General features: G+C 41.9%; 1 long non-coding RNA gene across 1 annotated transcript in view; it reads left to right on the plus strand.

Moving 5' to 3' along the window:
• The window catches only part of LOC144586148 (uncharacterized), a 47,948-nt gene extending 38,847 nt beyond the window's left edge, over nucleotides 1–9,101 (plus strand). The window contains exon 2 of the long non-coding RNA XR_013540900.1: nucleotides 8,955–9,101. This is a non-coding gene — a long non-coding RNA (uncharacterized LOC144586148). The remainder of the gene's footprint in view (nucleotides 1–8,954) is intronic.
• The last annotated feature ends 7,590 nt before the right edge of the window (nucleotides 9,102–16,691 follow it).

A 16,691-nucleotide genomic window follows, 5' to 3' on the forward strand; every position in this document is an offset into this window, starting at 1 on the left:
GCCAGAACTAATATCATCTGGCAGAAAAGATGAAAATAAAAAGCAGCCTAGGAGACTTAGATATTGTGTATGCAGGGAAAGAAAAGATGAGTTCTACATTCTAGTATGACAGTGTAGCACTTTACATGTCCCTGTTTTGGCTTGACAGTAATTTGGGAGAACTGTAGTTTCACAAAAGAGGAGCAGCTCTGTGTAAGTCTAATTTAGTGCAAATACTCATAGGAGTGCAGCCTCAGTCTTAGGTGGGATAGGATTCAGTACTGATGATGTACTTTGCATGGAGTATAGTTAAAACTTGGTCTTCATTCTTGTTAAGATGTGATGGTGACCACCAACGTAACACTCTTCCAAATGGGTAGATGTTTCACTCCTACCTCTCCCAGTTTGTTATGAAGGAGCACGGCTGGGGCTTACCAAGATCAGAGCCCAAATTTTTTTTTTTGAAAAGCCACTTCACTAAAAGCACTTTTCCAGGAAATCTGAAGAAATCCTTCGATAGATGTTTGAAAATTAGGTTCCTTTCTGGAGTATCTCCTCTAAAGCTGTTTTTTTTTGGGGGGGGGGGTGAAGCAAATTGGCAGTCTAATTCATAGCTTGCAACTGGAGATTTTGATTGTGGGAAAGCCATAGCACTAAACTCTGTCCCTGGAACAAACCAAAATAAAATATAAATCATGCCTAAGGAAGGGAGGGGAAAAAACCCTCCCTAATTCATGGATTGTGGCACTATTAGAATTAAGCCTATAGATAGTGAGAAAAAATATTGATAACATCTGCCATAAATCATTAGGTAAAACAAGCTTTAATTTTAGAAGACGTAGCCACGTTAGTCTGTGCAAGCATATCAGGTAAAATCCAAAGAAACACAAGCAAAAACAAAACAAACAGGACAATCTCTATGTGAAAGATCTACGGATGCAAATTGGACATCAGAAACCACAATACACAAACCCTGTATCCAGCCACTTCAATCAACCAGGACATTCCTCAGAAGATATAAAAATTGTTATTTTGGAAATGAAGCACTACAGATCAAGAATACAAAGGGAAACAGATGAGATAAAGTTTATATGCATGATGGACACCCGTAAAAATGGATTGAATACAAGCCTAGATTTCTTAAGCCATTACCAAATGACTTAAGCTTTTACCTAGTGTAATTTTCCTTCACAACTACCAGACCAATTTTTCTTTACAAAACTCAAAGACAAAAACTGTTAGTATTCCCCATACTAACACACATGACTCTTCTGCTATCTTCTTTTATGTTTATTTATATATTTTCTCCCCCTCATTTCCCCACCCCTTGGGTTTTTGACAGATACCCATTATTCCTGTTACTGCTCACAGTTGGTCTTCATTATACCACCAACCCCTCTTCCTCCCTATTTTGCTCTTGCCTGGTTATCTGCATTCTGTCTCCTGTGGGAATGTCTACAATAGAACCTAGCATCAAACATAGGCCATATATTACTTCACATGAGATGTAACCACACACCCAACATTCTTAAAGCCAATGACCGTTTTGAATGTTTTACTTGTGATTTCTATATTTAATTCTGTATTTCATTTTTTTCCATATGTCTGAAGAAGTGGAAGTGATTCACGAAAGCTCATATTAAAATATAATAGTATTTAAGGTGCCACATGTTTTGTCGTTTTTGTATATTTACATTTTGTCTGATAGGTAGAATGAACATTCCATTTTGAAGAGCTGTCAGACGGCTTTAAAAGGGGAATAGGAAAAATCATGGAGCGTATGTTAGGTAATGTTAGTTTTTTCTTTTTAAAAACACCCTTTTAAAATTATTATGTAGTGATGGAGAAGTGCAAAGAATAAGCAGCAAGGGTCCTGTTGGCATCTCTTGCATATAAATCTGAAATACCACTGTAGCTGACATCATGTTCATTAACAAATAGCTCACATTTCTCTCATAAATTCCCTGAATACTGTGATCTGTGACTCTGTCCCAGTCAGTACTATTTAAAAAGGTTGTGTGCCAAGTTTTTTTCCATCTTTAACTTGTTCAGGAACCTTATGCCATTTCTCCAAAAGGCTAGTTTCCAGCCATGATGTCTCTGTGAAGCCAAGATTCTGTCTGTAGTAGGCAAACTTCATTATGGAAGCAGTTTGTTATCTCTAGAATCTCTGTGTGGGCTTCCTGTAAATGGCTGGTTGCAATCCAAGCAATGTTTTCACGTACTGTTGATGTTACACTTCAGGATAGATGAGATGGGTTTTGCTTGGCAAAGTTGTCTACTAAGTACTTACGTCAGGTGTTGCATACCCCACTTGTCTAACTTATTGCAAGCTTGAACAGAAAGATGACTTTAAATTTATGGACTGGCAACCTATTTGCTACCTTTTGGGGCTGGAATTGAATCACTATTCCTTCCACACTGCCAGTTATAAATTCTCTTTCCATTTTCTTGTCAAAAGGAAACAATAGCTTCAAAATGAAAACAACCCAGCCAAATAACAGTTGGAGATCTAACATGCCACATGGAACAAACACACTGTCAAAGTAGCTAGGCCGTGTCAGATCAATATGAGCTGCATTTGAAATACCACTGATTTTATGCCATATGATCAAATAACCTAGCAGTTTTGTGTTCAGAAGGTGGTTGTGACTGCAAATCTTAACCTATTTTCCTGGAGGAGGGAAAAGCCTCTTTTGAATCAAAAGGAATTCCTTTTTAAATATATCTTCAGTATCTCCCTGTAAATCTTAAAAATATAGACCCGTCCCCTGTCTTACAACTGAACAGCAAATTATCATGGTGTAATACTCTCCTATTCCTGCCTTCTCATGCTTATTTAGCTCTTTTTCATTTCTTCATCATAAGTTTTGGTTCCAAATATCTAATTCTGTCCAATAATACATGGATTTGTATTGTTGGACAGAATTATAAATTTGGAACCAAAACTTCCATTTAGATTCAATTCTTTTTTTAAAAAATCCTCTGGTTTTGCAATATTATGCTTCCATAACCATGATTTAAATTGCCAGGAAATGGCCCGATATTGCTGCACAACAATGGGCCTATGTTGCCAGCTGGAAGAAGGATGCCAAGCTTTACATAGCAAAGCACAGTCTGAATATTGATGACAACAATGTCAACAGATAAGATGGTCTAGGATAGTCTCTTGTGCTCAATTCATTTCACCAAGAGACACGAACCAGGGAAAAATCTCAGAACCTCACTCCTTTTTCCCCATCAGTTAACCACTTCTCATGCAAACACAAAACAATTGTCAAAGTTGTTTAGTGTGAATTTGCTTGAACTTTTCGGAGGGAAGTTTAAATTAGGGCATCTGATTGGCTATGTCTCTTGGATTGAAAAATTTATGTTAAACCAAGTTCGAAACCACCCACCTTTCTGTATTTGCTGATTTGCTACACTACATAAAGATGAATGGAGCAGGAAATATTTTGAAGTATTCTCTCAACCTCTCCTTAATACAGAAATTTATGAATCATCCCCTTGTGTTTGAAATATTGGCAGCGTCAGATTCAAAAACAAGACCAGCAGCAAAGGTCACATTCAGCTGGTACCTTGTTTCAGCAAAGAAAAGGAAGGTTCTTGGTGCAGATGAGAAAAATGTGAAAATACAGATTCCATTCTTCATATGTGCAAAATCCAAGATCTGAAATGCGAAGTCAAAGGAACACTCTCCATACACATTTGCAATCAGTTCAAGGGCCAGTTCACTTATGAGTGTGACCAATCATCTAGATGTATAAGGCCCTGCCAATTGCCTCCCTCTACCACAAAGCAGAAATTTCATCATAATGACTGATTGATTTAGATTTAGATTTATCCTGCCCATCTAGTGGCCTGGCCACTGCTCTCGGCAGCTTACAATCAGAACATAAGCAAACATAAACTAAATTTCAGTGATAGTGATAAATAAAACATTAGACAAAAACCCACACAGCCTAAATATATGCTAAATTCTATACTAAGATACAAAATGGCAGCAAACCAAACAATCAACCTATAAAAAGGGACGTCATCAAAAGTTGGAGACACGAGGAAGAATGAAACAGGGGCAAGAGAATAGAAAGCCTGAGCAAAGAGCTAGGTCTTTCCTGAAGCTGGGGAGGAATGGGACCTGATACACTTTCACAGGAAAAGAGTGCCACTGAGAAGGCCCAATTCCTAGTAGGCCCAATTCACCTGGGTTACTCAAGGTTGTGAACTACAGCTGTAGACAATCTTGACTGCTGACATGGGTGTTCATTTCCTAGGTAAAGTTTGGCATTCCTTTTCCTGCTGGCAATGCAGGGATAATATTGTGCAGCAATATTGGACCATTTCCTGGCATTTTAAATCATGGCTGCAGAAACACAATATCTCACATTCATAAACCAGAATTTTCTTGGCTTTTCAAAATAGAAATACAGTGGTGCCTCGCAAAACGAATGCCTCGTGGGACGAAAAAACTGCAAGACAAATGTTTTTTTCGATTGCTATGGTGCCTCACAAGACGGCTTCTTCTATGGCCGTGCTTCACAAGATGATTTCTTTTCGAGACCGATGCCTTGCAAGACGAAAAAAATTAATTCATCTTGCGAGGTTCCCATAGGAATGCATTTCAATGCATTCCTGTGGGAAGCCGCTTTTTGCAAAACGATTTTTTTGCAAGACAGCGCTTCTCGCAGAACAAATTACATTCGCCTTGCAAGGCACCACTGTATAAGTATATATACACTACATACATATTCCAACAGAAACTTCCCTTGTGTAGAATTTCTCAGCGCTAGAGGATTCCAGAAGATGATCACATGATCTGTACTCTGGTTTCTGGGACAGGACAGAAGCAAGAACAGCTAGAATGTGGCTGTAGTTCCTCTGTGCCAAAATATTTTGAAGAACTGTTTTGGTCTTAATGAAATTGTGAAACAAAGGCATGAGTAGGTACAACACATACAATGGCAAAACATACATATCCTTTAACCTCCTGGGTAAACTAATGTTGCCATGCCCACTCCACAGACTTCAGACTAGAAAGCTATGTTCCAATTTTCAAACCCTTGCTCTACAAATTTGTAGAAAGAAGAAATTACATTTGGCCACTCCTTTGCTGCTCTCCATGTGGGTAGAGATGAGTTTGAGAGGAGAGATTTCTGCTTGTGTGAAGCCTACATATGAGTAGGAACGTCTCTTCCTTGGATTCATCCCTGCTCCTATGGAGAAGGACCAGTTGGGGGGGGGAGCACAGTTAGCTGCTCCTCTCTAACCATGCTGATGAAGTTGGATTAAAGAATGCTAACACAGGGTAACAGTGGGTAAAAATAGCATTCTCTGCCCTACTTCCTGATTGATATAGAGAAATAACATTTTAAATCTTTAGGGTTTTTCTTTCCTCTACCCAAAGAATGTGTGTCTGAAAGAGAGAAAGAGAAGCAATAAAGAGGTAAGAAACCTGAACATTGTAGTTTATTTATGGAAAGAACAGTGTGAAAAAGCATGGCCATAAGCAACTAGGGACAGCAGCTGCTTGCTTCAGGTATTCTCCCTGTGCTCCACATTCCTAGAAGACATGATAATGAGTAGATCTTTCAGTTTTCCTTTTTTATTTTTCTTTACCTAAGAATAGTTGTGTGCTTGAGAGGGAAGCTGTCCTGAAGGAACCACAAAAGATAGAACATGAGGGATTTCACTCTGCATCTGATCTAAGTCCGATCCAGACTGAGTTTCCCATAGCTGTCACTTGCCCTAGAAGGATGGCTGATAGCAGATTTCCTTCGGGGACATACAGCACCTTTGGGGGACAAATACATAAGTTCCTTCTCTACAGGTCTGGATTAGTAAATGAAAACCAAACATGAAAGGACATCCCTTTGCACCTGAGGGGAGAGAAATAGCCCAGGCTTCTCCACTTGCCTCTTCTAGATCTATGTGCAGATTATAATTTTTGGCTGACTTTGTGGTTTTTCTTCCGTTAGCCAGAAAGACGATGTCACCCATGGAATTTCCATAATGGCTACCTAAGCAGGTCTGGAAACATGGTAACTAACTCCACTGGCATCTCTAAGCAGGTGTACAGATCTTTTCTTTCTGCGCTACTCATAAGTGGAGCCTCTAGAACTTCCCCTTTTTCTTTTTTTGGTCTAATACCAATTTTCACATTATTTGAATGTGAAATTATTGTACGGTTGCAACCTGAGCACCAGGCTGACGCACTATATAAATATTAAATAATTCTAAATGTCCAAGCATTGCTATGGAGTTATACCAATAAGATACATCATTAAAATAAGTATATTGAGGGTGATGGTATGTCAGCTGTGTGTGTGTGTGTGTGTATGTCTGCAACAGGTTGAAAAATCAAAGATCAATAAAGAATCTAGATAGGAAATGTGACCTCTTTTATGGAAGTTGACATTATAAAACTGATAGATAAATACTTTGATTATTACTTGTGATTTATTTTTCTTCATTTAAATACCTTCCTTCCATTTAAAAAAAAAATCTCCTCTTACAGTGGAGGTTGTTTTGTGGTCAATTGTGCTGTATTCCAAATGCCCAGTGGGCTGGAGAAAAGAAGGAAGATAAACAAGGTAAATCAAATAAATAAAGCAAACAGACAGTGAAGCTATTTATATCCTTTGAAGGTTAAACAGTCCTTCTGTCTTTCACAGTGTTTTGACATATGGTACTAGGTAGGTAACATACATAATCTGAGATATTAAGAAGCTGACTGATCCTCGCTGAAAGGCAGAAGATAATAAACGGTTGCCAAAAATTTCCATTTTCATTGCTAAGGCCACTCCAGAAAACAGCAGTTTTTATAGAAATATATGACGGTTGAAGCAACATGAAGTCCATTTCAAAAACAAACAATAACCCTTAGATTATGTTTTGAAGCTTTGGGAATCTTTAAGCTTGTTGTCATAAATATTAATAGTCAGATGATATGAGTATTTGATGACATTGATTGCTTTAAAACTCAGATCTAAGCATTTGTTTTCTTCCCAGAGTTTTGGGATTCACATTTTCATCCAGGAGGACCTTGAGTTGATGTAATTTATATTGAGAACTTTGGCCAAAATTCAAACATTTTGCTCCCTGTTGTATTGTTGTATAATGGTGTACCACAGACAACCAGTCGTAAGTTACTGAATTGTGAATTTATAAATGCCAAAAGCTGACTTATCAATGTGCAAGTAGGAACATGCCCATGGATTCTGAATGTGAAAAAATGTCTGTAGAATTATAGCCTTGTGTTTTTAGCATGTAGGAGCATTTGAGTTTACAAAACTGGGGCTCATCTGGTGAGAAAAGCAGTAGGCTGATTCGGACCTTGTTAACTCATGTTATAATTCTACACTGAGGAACTGGGTCTTGATGGGGAGTTATCAGATGTTTTGAAGAAGTTGTCATGTACTGTGAAGGTGATGACAGGGGAGTTATCAAAGATCTCCCCCACCCCATGGTTTATTACAATCTAAATGACTCACTCTAGGGCAAACTATTTTCCAATATTGACACAAACCAAAAATAGGCCATGGCTAAAAGAGCAAATTTCATAACACAGATCTGAGTACCACAACACAAGTTTCTCTCACCTTTGGACTTTTCCGGATCAGCTTGTTTTGTTCTGTCTGCTCTTTGCAACATTAACATGCTTTCAGCTCTAATTATGAGTTATCTCCAACATCTGGTTTTGACCTCATCTTTAGGTTTCACTGAATTAAGGGTTAAGTGGTTTACTTGGAGTAAAAGCTTGGAAGTAACACATTACAACTAATGTGTTTGCTAGCATGACACTTTCACAGTAACAAAAGTGTTGCTGTGTTACTTCTGAGCCTGTTCACGACCATATTGTAATTCACTGCTTTTTCAGCAGTAACAAAGGCTGTGATCAAACTGGCAATAAGAACCAGCTTCGAGCATCATTTAATTGATTTAGATTTTATTGTTCATACAATCCATTGCCCCCCCAACCCCGGAATAAAGCGCGAGACAATAGTATGGGTTTAAATATGGGCCACACTTTATTAATCACACAATCATATACCAAGATTTTATTCTGAAGGAGGGGCCTGCTGTAGTGCGGAAACATTTAAAGAGGGTTATCATAAGGGCGAGTCCCCGGCCGCCCGGGATCCCGCGACCATAAAGGATCGCAGGGACCCGGCCGGCCGCTAACCCAAACCCCCAGACCTTTATCCCCCTTTGTTTGAGGGTTGTTAGTCTGGAGTGGCCCAGCGCATCCTTCCGCCACAGGCACTGTAATCGCACGATCCGCAGTGCCGTGCGGCAGGATGTACTGTTGGCTTACTTGAATTTACTGCGGGACCCACCGTAGATGCCTATTTTTCCGCACTACCCGCCGTAGTGTGACCAGAGCTAGTTCCACTGGCATGCCACCGAAACCCCTTCCAGTGTGGGATAGGCGAAAATTCCCCCATCCATAGGCCAATCAGGATGGGGGCCAAAATTCCTATCCGGCCCCATAACGGCAACCAGAATAACTCACACTGGAGTATGGGAGGGCGGGTGGGTGCCTGAAAAGAAGATGGCATTCCGGAAGGGGAAGGCCCTTTAAATACCAGGGCTTTCCCCTCCCACCCGGAAGTCGCGTTGGCCCTCTCGCGCTATCCCGGGTGGAGGGCAAGGCCAGCCTCGCTGTTCGAGGTCAGGGACCCTCCAGCGGCTGGATCAAAGGTGAAACCTGTTTATATAGTCTGCAAAGCAATTTTTTTCAACTGGCTAGTTTTTTATGCGTCACTTCTAAAATCAATTTCATTCAATATGGCTTCATGGATGTGAATGCTGCTGTCATTTTAATTTGTGCCTATGTGAATTGTGGGTGGCAGGGGCACCACTGGTTTCCTTTTTAATTTTTTAAATTATTTCTTAAAATATTTCTTAATATTTCTTAAAATCTTTCTTAAAATACTTTCAGCATTACAACCACTTATCCTGTTCTCTCCATTCAGCTGATGAAGAAACCAGTGGAGCAGCAGAAAACCAGTGGGCAAAGAGCAGGTGCACACCGGGAGCATTGTCTGCACACACCGAGAGCATAGCTTTGCAAAGGAGATGGAAGTCTACCTTCTCTGGCATTTCACCCATGGTTTCTAGTGAGTATTATGATACCAGGAGGCACCTCCTAGAATCTAAGACCTAGATGCTCAATCTGTTGATGTATCATTTACTTTTTAAAATAAAATAAAATAAAATAAAAACTTTTAAAAGCCGTGAAAGCCTTCGAGAATATTTTAAAAACAGCTTGCTCCTAAAATAGGAAGGAAAATAGTTGATTTCAACAGTGTCAATGCCAAAATCAGTAAAACCACCAGAAATAGATTTCCCTTTAGTGCATGTGAACACTAGTTTAAACACCTTGTGACTTGAACCTGGATTCTTAAAAAGTCTGAACAGAAATAAATTCAACCTGACAGTATGACTTCCACCTTAGGAAGGGGCCTTTCTGTACTATTTGCTGAGCAGGAAGGGAGAGGGCAGGCATTTAAATTATGTTTACTCATTGGCTGGGCACACAACAAAACATACCCACACAGCTTTCCACCCAGCTAATATCATTTAAAAAGGGCCCCCGGACCAGTTTTGGTTTGTTATCTAAAAAGCTGAGAGGGAGGTACTTACTTGGACTGAATGATAGAAATCATAACTGTGATATGTGGAGCCATCTAAAAACATATTCCATATCAGTGCCTAGAGTATATGACTGCCTTGTTGTTGTTTAGTCTTGTCCAACTCTTCATCACCCCATGGACCAGAGCACGCCAGGCTCTCCTGCCTCCCAGAGTTGTGTCAAATTCATGTTGGTTGCTTGAATGACACTGTCCAACCATCTCACTGCCTAGCAATGGTTTAATGTCAGGGTCTGGGTTGCGCACAGTTGCCTTCAATAGCAGGGGCCAGGGCACCAGAACCCAGCCAACAGCACAGAGGGCCAAACCCAAACTCACATACTGACCAAATAGCCAGTGTAGGAGCACAGGAGCAGAAAATGGGCCACAAGAGTGGGAGCACTGAGCTGGAGAAGGGAGCAGGAATGCAGAGTCAAGAATACCAAAGTTTAGAGCAGAAGCACAACTACAAACCTATGTTGCTCAGACATTTTCTGGGAGGGAGAGTCCTTCCTTAAGTAGGCCTTCCCTCAGTGCTCCCAGGTAGACCTCATGAGAGCCTGAGCAGCTGCTGCCCCAGTACGGCTTGATCCTGCAAATGCTGGGCTCTTCCTGGGACCATGCTGGCCCTGATCCTGCAGCTGCCAGGGTGGAGGTGTGGGGAAGCCCTGCCACCACCCAGATCCTGACATTTAGTAAGTCGTTAGGAGGATCCCTAAGTAGAGATGGGGGTATTCATAGATGAATATGAATATCTCCCCGCAGGTGGAAATAACAAGGGTCCGGCCCATGGAGCTGGACCATCCATTCACTGTTCAGCCACTGCCCTGTGCACAGTGGCATCTTCCTATCACACTCTGCTCTGCAATGGGTTAGCCACTCCTAGCTGGAGGCGGGATGACATGCCTCTCTGCCAGGACACACAGTGGCTAATCCATTGCAGAGCACAGCGCAATAGGAAGATGCTGCTGCGCCCACATCAGTGGCTGAACGGTGGAGTGGATGATCTGGCTCCATGGGGCCGGACCCTCATTATATCCATCTACAGAGAAATATTTGTATTCGTCTAGGAATACGAATACCCCCATCCTATCCCTAAGCAAGAGTCTCCCATATTGCTGCCTCTAGTTCATTCAGGAAGACCTCTTATACTTCTGCCTGTCAACCAGGCACCTTGTCCAGCATGGCTATAATTCAATTCTTCAAAAAACATCAGGTTTACGAATCCATGATTCAAAAAGCCAGGAAATGGCCTGCTATAGCTGCACTATATTGTGCCCACATTGCCAGCAGGAAAAAGGATGCCAAGTTTTACATAGCAAAGGCACCCTGAATGTTGACAACACCAATGGCAGCAACCAAGCTGGTCTACTGGATACCCTCTTCTGGTTGCTACCATTCACAAAGTGACACCATGCAAGGGAAGATCCTAGAAGATGACCACTTTTTTCTTCTGTTAACTACTTCTCACCTAAACATAAAGCAGTTGTCAGGGTGTTCTTCAACACATGTGAATGGTGCTCGAGTGTAAATTAGCATTTCCATATGATCATGGAAACCCACTTTTACATTGTCAGAAGCTCTCTCTAGACATTACTGTAGATAGCATCATCCACTGTATCCATGCAAGCAGAAACTTCTCCTCTCCAGACCCTTTGCTGATAACGTGGATAAAGCAATGATGAGGGGGCAGGGCAAGGCACTCCTCTTTCATCAGGCTGGTGGTTCTGGGTACAGTAGTGCCTGAATAGGGTTTGTGCATGCATCTTAGGGTCTACATGCATCCCTGTACAGAATTTTGAGATTACATTTTCAAGGATATGGATGAAAAAGACCCATTTTCTGAGGATTTTATTTAAATGTGATTATAGATACAATCTTTTACCTAAGCAAGTAACATTACAATTCTGTAGCATTTTCTGTTCTAATCCCTCAACCACAATGAAAACCAGTTCCTGAGTAACTTTCATTCATCTATTTTTATTTACTTGCCATGAGTTATGAACCCTACTGAGGTGTTTGTTTTCAAAACCATTTTATAAGTCTCTTGTCTCAAGTTAAACAGCAGGGCCATAAACCTCTGTGGACAGCGCAATAAATCGTGTGATGGCATTTTAACCTGAAGCCAGGGAGCCTACTGTGTTTGCTTTGGTGGCTTTTTAAATGAAAATTCATGGTGCATATAGATGATAGACCACTGTTCAAGCACCATATATGCATAACATGGGCAGATGCTTAAATCAATATTTACAACTTCTGTTGTCATGGATGGTAGTGAGAGGCTGTCTGATCTTACTGGTGTGTTTGAGGTGAGGTACCAAAAGGCTGAGTCTTGCTGCAGAGTGATTAAAGTAGAATCCCAAGGTGGGCAGGTGGAACAGATATATGTCTTACCTAAAATGGCTATCATGGATACATCAGAGTATCATGGAAGCTACCAGGATACCATGGACCCATGAAGTTATGTCCAGGGCATTATGGGAAAAATCTATAAAGCCCTAGATTGATGGGCTCCAGGCTGTCTGAAGGACTGCATTACCTCATATTACCCTTTGAGATCTTTTGGGCAAACTTATATCTTAGACCCATTACCCTCATGGGCATGTTTGGTGAGAATGTGAGACAGGACCTTTTCAGTGTCTGTTCCCAAGCTGTAGAATGCAATCCTCTGGGAAACGAAGTTGCTCCCTCCTTCTTGTTCCTCCACCTTCCTTTTGTGGTGGGCTTTTAATTGACAAGGAGGGGACATCATGGGGCACTATACATTACTGGATTGAGGTGGATATGTTTTAAGGTTTTTTTTTAATGGTAGCTTTCAATATTGCTATTCATTTTTTTAAAAGAAGATACTATAGCTTATTCTGTTCTTAACTGTGTTTATTACAGTGGTGCCTCGCATAGCGAGGTTAATCCGTTCTGGATTAACCTTCGCTATGTGAAAACTTCGCTAAACGGAAAGCAAAAAGCCATTGGAACGCATTAAACTTAGTTTAATGCGTTCCAATGGCTTCCGTACTCACCGTTCATCGAAGTTCCTCCATACCGCCGCCATTTTCGTGCCCTCGGTAAGCGGGGCGCGAAACTGGCAGCCATTTTGGAACCGCCGATCAGCTGGGAGGCGGGCTGTTTCAAGGAGGGAGCCACCTCCCTCCTCTGCAAGAGCCCACTGCCCAGGTGAAACGCCGGCCGGCTCTTGTGAAGGAGGGAGGTGGAGATCCCTGCTCTCCTTCGCAAGAGCCTTTCTACCCAGCTGGGAGGCGGGCTCTTGCAAGGAGGGAGCCACCTTCCTCCTCTGCAAGAGCCCGCTGCCCAGCTGGGTAGAAACGCCAGCCGGCTCTTGTGACGGAGAGCAGGGACCTCCACCTCCCTCTTTCGCAAGAGCCGGCCGGTGTTTCTACCCATCCTGGGCTTGGATCCGCCCCGTGCTCGGCTGAGCGCAGGGCGGATCCAAGCGGTGGTGGCGGCGGCAGGGTGGGGGGTGTCAGGACCCCCCTACCCTGCCCCAGCCGCTGGGAGCTGACCCGCGCCGCCTATCCCAGTCATGCTAGCATGACTGGGATAGGCAGCGCGGGGCGACTTCAAGCGGCGGCGGCGGCAGGGTGTGTGTGTTCCGGACGGCTTCCAGTGCTTTGCCTGGAAGCCTTCCGGATCCACCCTACCCTGCCCCCGCTGCCGCTGAGAGCCTTCTGAGCTCTCAAAGGGGTTCTCTCCAATGTCGGAGGGGGGCCCTTTGAGAGCTGGGAAGGCAAAATGTCGGCAGTCCGGCGGTGGCTTCGGGGTCCTTCTGAGGCCGCCGCCCACTGCCGACATTTTCCCCCAGCTGAGCTGCGGGAGCGGTCCTTCAGAGGCTCCCGCCGGTCAGATGGGGGAAAATGGTTGCCTATGGGGACAAATCGCAAAGCGATTTGTCCCCATAGGCAACATCGTAATGTGATCGCAAATGCGATCGCAAAATCCGTGTCGGTATGCGGATTAATCGTTAAACGGTGCACTCGTTAAGCGAGACACCACTGTATAATGTTTTACTTCATTGTGAACTTCCTTGGGGCCCTTAAAAGCAAGTTAGCAAGGATAGTGAAATGGTGGCCACAAGTCAACAGCTGGCAAAAGATCTGCTGCCACCACCATCAGTGCCTCAACATAGTAATAAATGAACAAACCTGCCATGACTTCTGTTGCCCACCAATGGCAAGCCCTCTTAAAAATTTCTTAAACATGATGATAAATTAACTTGCAATTTAAAGATTAAGAAAGGAGAGTTGAAAAAGAATAATTTTTATGAAATATGGGGCAAATTTTTGGAATATGTGGTAATAAGGGGGAAAAGGAAAGCTCCAAATCAAGAATCTATGCAGTTTTGGAGAAGAGGGCAATAGAAGAAGAAGAAGAAGAAGAAGAAGAAGAAGAAGAAGAAGAAGAAGAAGAAGAAGAAGAAGAAGAAGAAGAAGAAGAAGAAGAAGAAGAAGAAGAAGAAGAAGAAGAAGAAGAAGAAGAAGAAGAAGAAGAAGAAGAAGAAGAAGAAGAAGAAGAAGAAGAAGAAGAAGAAGAAGAAGAATATGGCAAGAGGTCCCGTACATGGTGGTGGGGAACACAGTTATTGTATTTGAGTTTATATGTTTTATGTATATGTTTCTGTTATAGTTATAGCAAATAACAAGATATTTTTTAAAAATTTCTTAAACAATGTGACTTCTTTCTAATGGCTTTCTAAATTTGGTGTCTGCAAATGGCATGGCAAAAGTAGAGGATGGGCAGTATAATAAGCCTTCTTTAGAATGTTTGGGCCAGTAACTTGTTGCCTAGACATGGAGTGGAAAGGCAATCACATAAGCAGCCCATGCTTTTGCAGGCTTTCCAGCATATAACCAACTGCATAGCCGATTTCACAACAAGTGTGAGAATGTGCACATAATGGAATCAGAGACTACTTAGGTGGTTGCATTTCCATTCTACATTCATGCCATAAGAAAAGACTCCCTAATATTTAGTTACAATCCCCTTTCTTATCATTTAACCCATTCGTTTTGGTCCATTCACAACCATGGAAAACAAATTTGTTCATAATCTATGCATCATCCCTTCTAATATTGTACAGTACTTCTATCTTTGTCTGTTTAGCTTGTTTACTCCTGCTGCGGCACAGATAGCACAAGTGCCTGCTATATTCTTTCATGTAGGTGACCTTCTGATTTTTGGAGCACTCTGAGTGTTCCAATGGCATCTTTGAAGGAAGGTAGATTACTTAGAGAAGCTCTATGTAGTCAGCAAAAACAAGACCTGGAGCTGATTGTGGCTCTGATCACCAGCTTCTTATAGCAAAATACAAGCTTAAACTGAAGAGAGTAGGAAAAACTACTGGGCTAGTCAGATAGAATCTAAACCAGATCCTTTATGAATACACAGTGGAAGTGAAGAACAGATTTAAGGAACTAGATTTGGTGGACAGAGTGCCTGAAGGAGGCTCGTAACACTGTACAGAAGACAGCAACAAAAAGCATCCCAAAGAAAAGGAAATGCAAGAAAGCAAAGTGGCTGTCCAATGAGGCCTTACAAATAACAGAGAAGAGAAGGGAAACAGAATGCAAGGGAGATAGGGAAAGTTACAGAAAATGGAATGCAGACTTCCACAGAATAGCAAGTAGAGACAAGAGGCCCCTCTTAAATGAACAGGGCAAAACAACAGAGGAAAATAATAGAAAGGGAAAAACCAAATATCTGATCAAGAAAATTAGAGATATTAAACGAACATTTTGTGCGAAGATGAACATGGTAAAGGACAAATATTGTAGGGATCTAACATAAGCAGAAGACATCAAGAAGAGGTGGCAAGAATACACAGAGGAATTATACCAGAAAGAACTGGATGTCCTGGACAACCCAGATAGTGTGGTTGCTGACCTTGAGCCAGACATCCTGGAGAGTGAAATCAAGTGGGCCTTAGAAAGCATGGCTAACAAGGCCAGTGGAGGTGCTGGCATTTCAGTTGAACTATTTAAAATCTTAAAAAAGATGCTGCTAAGGTGCAACATTCAATATGCCAGCAAGTTTGGAAAACTCAACAGTGGCCAGAGGATTGGAAAAGATCAGTCTACATCCCAATCCCAAAAAGGGCAGTGCCAAAGAATGCTCCAACTACCATACAATAGCAGTAATTTCACGAGTTAACAAGGTTGTACTCAAAATCCTACAAGGTAGGCTTCAGCAGTATGTGGACTGAGAACTCCCAGAAGTATAAGCTGGATTTCAAAGGGGCAGAGGAACTCAAGACCAAATTGCTAACATGCACTAGATTATGGAGAAAGCCAGAGAGTTCCAGAAAAACATTTACTTCTACTTCATGGACTACACAAAAGCTTTTGAATGTGTGGACCACAACAAACTATGGCAAGTTCTTAATGAAATGGGAGTGCCTGACCACCTTATCTATCTCCTGAGAAATCTATATGTGGGACAGGAAGCAACAGCTAGAACTGGATATGGAACAATTGATTTTTTTATTCAGAATTGGGAAAGGAGTACGACAAGGCTGTATATTGTCCCCCAGCTTATTTAACTTATATGCAGAATACATCATGTGAAAGGCAGGATGATGAATCCCAAGCCAGAATTAAGAATGCCAGAAGAAATAACAACCTCAGATATGCAGATGACATCACCCTGATGACAGAAAGTGAGGAGAAATTAAAGAACCTCTTAATGAGGGTGAAAGAGGAGAGTGTAAAAAATGGTCTGAAGCGCAACATCAAAAAAAAAAAAACAACCTAAGATCATGGCCACTGGTCCCATCACCTCCCAGCAAATAGAAAGGGAAGATATGGAGGCAGTGACAGATTTTACTTTCTTGGGCTCCATGATCATTGCAGATGGTGACAGCAGCCACGAAATTAAAATACACCTGCCTCTTGGGAGGAAAGCGATTACAAACCTAGACAGCATCTTAAAAAGCAGAGACATCACCTTGCCGACCAAGGTCCGCATAATCAGAGCTATGGTTTTTCCAGTAGCGATGTATGGAAGAGAGAGCTGACCACCAAAGAATTGATGCTTTTGAATTGTGGTGCTGGAGGAGACTCTTGAGAG

The sequence above is a fragment of the Pogona vitticeps genome, chromosome 1, assembly GCF_051106095.1.
Source record: "Pogona vitticeps strain Pit_001003342236 chromosome 1, PviZW2.1, whole genome shotgun sequence".
Lineage (NCBI taxonomy): Eukaryota > Metazoa > Chordata > Lepidosauria > Squamata > Agamidae > Pogona > Pogona vitticeps.